The sequence below is a fragment of the Styela clava genome, chromosome 4 (assembly GCF_964204865.1).
Source record: "Styela clava chromosome 4, kaStyClav1.hap1.2, whole genome shotgun sequence".
Lineage (NCBI taxonomy): Eukaryota > Metazoa > Chordata > Ascidiacea > Stolidobranchia > Styelidae > Styela > Styela clava.
The window spans coordinates 2,659,394-2,667,033 of NC_135253.1; the positions used below are offsets into that span (position 1 = coordinate 2,659,394).

General features: G+C 35.7%; 1 long non-coding RNA gene across 1 annotated transcript; it reads right to left on the reverse strand.

Annotated features, from left to right (window-relative positions):
• Positions 1-1,837: 1,837 nt before the first annotated feature.
• On the reverse strand, positions 1,838-3,412 carry LOC144422250 (uncharacterized). Its single transcript, XR_013475238.1, has 2 exons — positions 3,226-3,412; positions 1,838-2,069 (listed from the first exon to the last, which is right to left on the reverse strand). It is a non-coding gene; the product is annotated as an uncharacterized LOC144422250 (long non-coding RNA).
• Between the last annotated feature and the right edge of the window lie 4,228 nt (positions 3,413-7,640).

Consider the following 7,640-nt stretch of genomic DNA (forward strand, 5'->3'; position numbering starts at 1 on the left):
CCTAAATGTGATCGCCGAACCACCATGCTACGATGCGCAATTTTTTTAATTTTGATGACATCATCATATATAACTTTGAAGTGAAAAACAAATCTCGTAGGGCCTACATAAATGTTTGAAATAAATAAAAGTAATAACCTTCTAGCAGCAGCAACACTCTTCAATCATTGAAAATTTTAGAGCAAATGATTATGTATTTAAAGAGAAAAGCTATTGAAAAAATTTGGAGATGGAGATTGCAAAATCATTTCTATAATTTTCCTCAGCGCCTCGTCGCCAATGATCGCACAGTAGTTTTCAAATTTGTCAAACAGAACGCGTAGTTCTGCAATAAATTTAAAAAAAATTAAACATCGATATCCACCAGAGCGCAAGACTTGATACACGCGTGATTAAAAGAACCGACATTTGTATGTGGAATGCCGAAATAATCACGCCATAATCGTGAAACATACTTTAGCGGGAGTGGTTCCCAAACTTTTTAGAGTTGGGACCCACTATTTATTACCAAAGCTTATGGCGACCCACTTAACTTTAATTTAATTTTAATTTAACAGAACACAGCAATGGCTAATCATTGCAAAACTACCGTGTTTCCTCGAAATGAAGACCTGGCCTGAAAATAAGATAATAATTTGAATTTTTAAAATGATTTCAGAATGACCCTACCCTTAATATAAATTTAAAATGTGTGGAAGAAGAAAGGTTCATTAACCTGAAGTAAGGTGAAGATCACACCACTATTAAAGATGGTGTGATATCACAATTAAGATATTTGTCACTTGATTTTTGTATAGAAAATACAAATAGAAACTATGGATGTCGGTTTTTATATAATATTTAGTAAAAAATCTTGTGATTTACTACAATGTAATTTTATTTTTGATAAATGAACACAAAAGACCTATTCCAAAAAAAACCATAGTGTTATTCTTCAGAAGAAATAAATCTATATCCTGTCTAAATTTCGGGGAAACACGGTAAGAAGTGCTGTACAGTGTACAAAACTGCTACGCGTAAAAAAGCCACATGGTCATTCTTTGTGTAGCAAATTTTTGTTTCTTTGAGAAGATCGTAAAAAAGAACCAATCACAGATTCGAATTTAAATTCAATTTATTTTGTTTTTTTGAAGATTTACGTATTCGAGTCTCCACCGATCCTAATAACCAGTATAATTACCCAAAGCTCTCTACATCTTTGCACGACCAACTAAGATTCATTTTGCGACCCACCAGTGGTTCGCGACCCATAGTTTGGGAACCGCTAAAGTTTAGCCTATATAAAATACGGTACTAAAATTTAAACATTTAAAAATGTTGGCTTATGAACTCATTTAAGTGCGGGCTGAACGCGGCCCGTGCATGGGGCGTTGGTTGGACAGCCCAAACTATGTTTTTTTATTCCTCTTCGTTTTCTTTTAGATATATTCTATATGCGGTTATAATTTCGCAATTTTTAGCGTTTTAACGTCATAATGATTCTATCAAAACATATGAATTGTGTTCTTTTATTCAGATAACAAGCGATTCACGCTAATTTACAAACATTCCTTAAAATGTGGAGCATGAGAAATTGACACGAAACTCAAATACCTTTAGTTTAGAGAGAAGAAAACCAGAAATTAAAAGGTTAATGGAAGATGTGAGTTTAGCTTTCTGTGTAGACTTTCGTAAGGGTGATGAAGGAAGCTTTTGATCCTTCTCTAGAAACATTAGTAATGTTTCATTTCATTTCGAATACTTGAACACTTGCTCATTCTTCTGTTTTGCACGTTAGTATATTCTTCAGATTCAATATTCTAGAAATGTTTCCGACCATTCAAAAGAAAAAGGAAAATTTACATTCGTAGCTGATTATTATTAGTTGGAGATCTTTGACAACGCGCCACAATAAACAACAAGTCCTGTCACGAAGTTAACGATTCGTTTCTGAATCAGTTACCAGTGTTTGATATTAGAGAGCAAAGTGCATATTGCCTGTGCCTTAATGAAATTCATCTTAGAATCGGTGTAGTTTGTTCAGAACAGTCAACACGATGGAACTTGGAATAGAATCAGGAACATGGCATCTGCTGAAAACAATGAACATAAACTAAATATTCCATACGGCAAGACAATTTTGCAATATCATAATATCACAACTCTCTAACTTTTAAATCAATCAGCACGATATAGATTAAAAACATACAAAATTTAACAGTATATATCCTACCCAATGTTTCGACTTTCTAAGTAACACAATCAAATGAAATATTCTCTAAAGCAGGGTCGGCCAACCTGTTCTGGTTTTGCTACACAAACTACAGGTTAATGAACAAACAAACAATACCCTCACACCAAACTTTCACAATTATTAGAATAATGAAACTGTTGTTTCCCAACCATTGATGGGGCGCCATCAGTGATTATTCCCGAAAGTTTCGCCAAAGGCAAGCGAAGATGCTTGATCATTTTTATCATAGCTCCCAACAAATCAATGCCTCCAGTCGTGGCTTAATAGGGACAATGATTGCGAGCTCTTTGGTAATTTAAAATCATCATTAACTCCCCGCAAGAAGATCGCCAAGTTGTCAACTGAGCAGGAAACTTGATGTCAGTGCTATTGCCAAGCGCCAAGGAATACGATGAAAAATTTCCCGCTTTTGCAATTAAAGTTTCCGCTATAGATTTCCCAGGCTCTTCAACACGACGAGTTATGGTCTGTCTTGACAGGCTATTTTTGCAAAAACCTCTTTTATTTCTGGACGTAAAACATTGACAACCCAAACAATACATAATATACATTTCTTAGATTGTTTTGCCATATCATCATATAGAGTAGTAAAAGACCAAGAGTGTAAGCGACTATGGCACCTTTATGTATCGATATCTCCTCCAGTTGGTTTCGATTCAAAATGACACTCATGGCACGTTTGAAAGGGCTGGCAGAGCGCATTTTAGAAAAATAAAAAAATCGTTTGTATCACATCTTCACTCAATATTTTTTATTCAATTCTGGAAAATACAGCGCGGGCCATTCTAAATGCTACCGCGGGCCACGGGTTGGACGACCCTGCTCTAAAGTAACTAAAATCCAATTTTTATGACTATAATATTAAAGCAGTAGTCATTGTGCTAATTTGACAGTAATACTGCCACAAACTATATTTATATTACACTTGAGAACCTCAATTCTTATTGTTATTTCCAACAGATACATAACGAGTACTACCAACAATACAGAACCTGTAAACACTGATTCACACCGAATACTGAGCTAGACTGAGACAAGACATCCAACCATTGCGCTTCCAATTTACTGATTATCTTAATAAATTGAGAGACTCACAACTTACCATTGTGTAGTACGTCTGACGCGCCTTCGTTGTTTACCTAAAAACGTCAAAATTTGCCCTGGCCAACATTCCGATGGAACAGTAACAGCCTATAATTTATAGGGTAAATCAGGGTGGACCAAACCGCGGCCCGAGCACACATTTCCTGCGCCCCGCAGAAAAATTTCAGCGTGTACTAAACCATTGGTAGATATGAGAAAAGATACCAAAAATACCACGATATTTCTTAAGAAGCAAATGAGTAAACTCGCATTGTTTTATCACTTTTGTGTTTTCTCCTACTGCGGCCCGTAAGACATCGTCAAAAATTTTCGCATCCCGGCAACTTTGGACCACCCTAGGGTAGATCTTATATAACGAATTCTGCAATTAGTAGAAACAAAAATGAATGAAGCCTCGATAAAACATGTAGGGAAATCGATTTTCAATACGATTCCAGAAAATCTGTGGATTCCACACATATAAAAATTTAGATTCAAAGCTCGCTCTATCCCAATCGCTAAGACAAGTAGTAATTTCACAACGTATTCATATATCACAGAGTTGGTTTAGGATTAAATGTAATTACTTTAAGCCACATAACATGTATTTGGAAGATTGCCAATCATATCTCCCTGTCCCTTATTTTTCTTTTATAGTGCGAGAAAATTCCATTTGTACAGGCATTCAGTGAACGAGAGTAAACTTTTTTCCTATCCTAGGTAACATTCGGGACACGCGAAAGACCACTCATTTAACCTTATTTCTTGACACGTGTGGATACCAAGAGATAACCACCAAAGACTTCTAGGAGAATGATAACAGCAACAAAATATGTGGATAATAAAATATGTAAATTTAGCGTTCTTTGACTTGTCTTCTTCAAACCTCCCCTTTCACACTAAAGTCATAAAATCAAACATTTCGTACAGTACATACCGGCCCCGGTAATTTTATGAACTGTTTTTTGGATAACATAGGGAAATGATTTTCAAAAAAAAAAGAAATGTTTGCTCAACTTCCAAAAACAATTGATGAAATAAATACAGTAACAAAACCAATGAAGATAAGCAAATTGCCAATGCAAGAAATTCAAAAAAGGATAGAACCAAAAACTAGCCCCCACTCAAATATAATTCGAATTTTACACCTAATATTCCCATAGTGAGAATGTATGTGTGACTGTGTATGTGTAGTGTGGATGCTATTTATGTAGTGTGTATTTTGTGCGTAAATGTACTCAAAAAGCGTAGACAGAGCTTCATTATGTCGCGCATATAAGTAGAATTGGATATGCACACTTTCACTTTTCACTCCTTGAGCATCAGGGTGACAAGATCTCCAACTTCAAAGTTGCGTTGAATCTTGGGTCGGCACTGTAATTGGGGAAGATATTCGTTTGTCAAGCGATGACAAAATAAATCATGTAATCACTGAACATGTCTGTATTCCTCTTCTGTATTCATGTGCTCGAAGAACAAATCAGGTGGCAAAGACGGTTCTAATCTATTTATCAAAATTGAGTTTGGAGAAAAGGGCATTCAAGTCTTTCGGATCGTCGCACGGTGGTGTGAGTGGACTTTATTTTTTGACGCGTGTGGATTCCAAGAAATTCCTTCAACGAGAATGATAATAGCAACAAAATGTGGGGATAATAAATAATGTGAGTTCAGCTTTCTGTGACTTCTCAAATACTGGCTATGTGAACTTCAAATCTTCCTTTCGTATTAGCCGATTCTTCAGGACTCTAGCAAATGCAATATTTGTGCATACTCTACATCTTTCTATCTGGTTCTACCTAGTTACTTCTCAGTGGTGTCGATTTGAAACCGGAAAAGTCACAACCGTTGGTTACAGGAAAATTAATGAGTAAACCAGCGTTATGCTGCTTTAGTCAAATGTAAGTTGTATGTTCTTGAAGTTGTGGGCAACAGTTATAAATATACCACTGCCTGTTTCGAGTTTACAGCTATCATCAGTTTTGCGCGAATCGGTTCTAGTACAATATTTCCAGGATGTAAATTATTTATTTCTGCATGTTGCAATTTCAAGATTGGGAAAAGTGACAATAGCACAGCAACTAAACGCCAGTTCTTTTTTAATGAGCAATTCGAGAGTCCTGCTGCACGCTTACACAAATGTATTTCTGTAACTTTTGTCTGACCAAAGTCAGACAAGCAGTATACAACAATCAACTTTTTTATTATTCAGGGCTAGGCTTTTATTAGTTTTAAAATGCATCCTCATTCTATTATATGACGTCATAATGGATGTTACAAAGCATTTAAATTTTGTTCTTTTAATTCAGATAAAAAGCGATACAGGCAACGTCCGCACATTTACCCACATTACTTGAAAATTATGGAGGATAAAAATCAACTCAAATATCTTCAGAGAAGAGGAGATTGGCAGAGATCAAAGGGTTAACTAGCTTCAAAAAAATTATTTATTTGGGCTTGAACTTCTGTTTGCGTATGATATTATCAGAAATTTCGCAAAATTTTCAACCACTCAGTTTTCTGCTGAAGCGCAGGGCATGGAAATGAAAGAGTTCAAACGGTGAATACAGAACATTACGTAGTTGTGCTAAGAAAAATCTGGACATTACTTGAGGGATTGATAGAGGACGCCCCATACATGAAATCAGACGCTTGCTTTCTTGAGGAAAAAGTCAGAGCAATGACATCCAGTGGGATGTATCGGGATATGGCCGAGAAAGAATTAGAGAACAGGAAAGTAAATAATTATCATAATCATCAATTACGTTTCATTGTTTTGTATATCTTCTATTGACTACACAAAAATATTATTTCAGTAACACCGCTCTACTTGTTGTTTTGATCGCGAATGTTTTTTTAATTTTCATATATATATATATACACACACATATATATATATATATACATATCACAAAATTAACAGTAAATCCATTATCTACAAAGAACAAAATCATCTAAGACTACCTTTTCTGTCCCATGTTCTTGTATAGTGGTATTCAGACCACAGGATATTGTGAATGAAGTAACCCATTGATAAACATTCTATTTCCCTTGTTAATCATTCCACTAACTAGTTCCGGTCTTCCGTAGTCAACTTGAAGTCATTCGGCCTTTTGATCTGTCCGCAGGCAAGTAAAGTTTAATATTATAAAAAACAAAAACTAGAGAGTGAATACTTTTATCAATTTATCAAAAATGAAGTATGTTTGAACTGTTACACCTTCTTTGCTACGTGTTATATACACGTATATGTGTATAACTAACTATGTCTGGCAGCTCACATCCCCAATCTCCCCTTTTAGATCAATTATCAAGCATCCCGTCATACGCATTATGATTTACGTCGTATATCGATACAGCTTTATTAGCTGAGTCTGGTATCTCTACTTCTCATTCCCATTTAACAGTATAAGCCTATGCTTCGAATATGAACAAAGAAATATCCTTAAAATGTAGGAAAGGGTGGGCCGAATAATCTGCGTGTTTCTTCTCCGGTACTATTTAACATACTTTAGCGGAGTGAACCCCAGCTGACTTCTTCAGAGGTCAATAAGTCCACATTAGATTGTAATGCCAATGTTCGTATATTGTAAAGTCGTACGATCGATGTATAAATAGCAGATGAGGAAACACACGTAAATTCTTGACACGAATATATAGTGATGGAACCAAAATTTCTAACTAAGCAAAAACGATAAAACAAAGACAAGCAACTCTTGGGCGAGGAAAAGTTTGTTCTTCGGACGGTTATTGTGAACCAATCACATAAGGTATTCTTCCATAGTACATCCACAGGTGTCGGTGGTTTTTCCAAGCTTCTAAAGCAGTGGTTCCCAACTTTTATGACTCGTGACTCGCTTCCGGATGTTTTTAGCACTCATGACCCTCTGTTTATCATTACAATGGAATTTATAGTGTTGTTATGATTTGCAGATTCCAAATCCAATTATGTTCGAACAATTGTGATAAATTAAATCTGCGATTGCGTCGATAAAATAAAAGCACCAGTACTCCAAAATAACACGGTAATCCGCAACCATAAAAATGTCGATTACATTTTGTTTTGATTTGTATTCTTGCCAATTTCACCAATATGAGCTGTCCCTGCAACTCTTACTCCGCTCTATCGCAATGCCACTACTCGATTAATTTCAAGATATCACCGTTACAGATATTCCTAAGTCTGCGATTCCACGGAGTAAAATTTATATCAAGTCTGTAGTTTTAGAACACTACTGGTGTGCCGCACGCACAAAGAATTTATGAGATTTTCAATGTCTAATAAAGTGTTTTTAGTCTGTCGCGGTCCACCCCAAAACAGAACTCA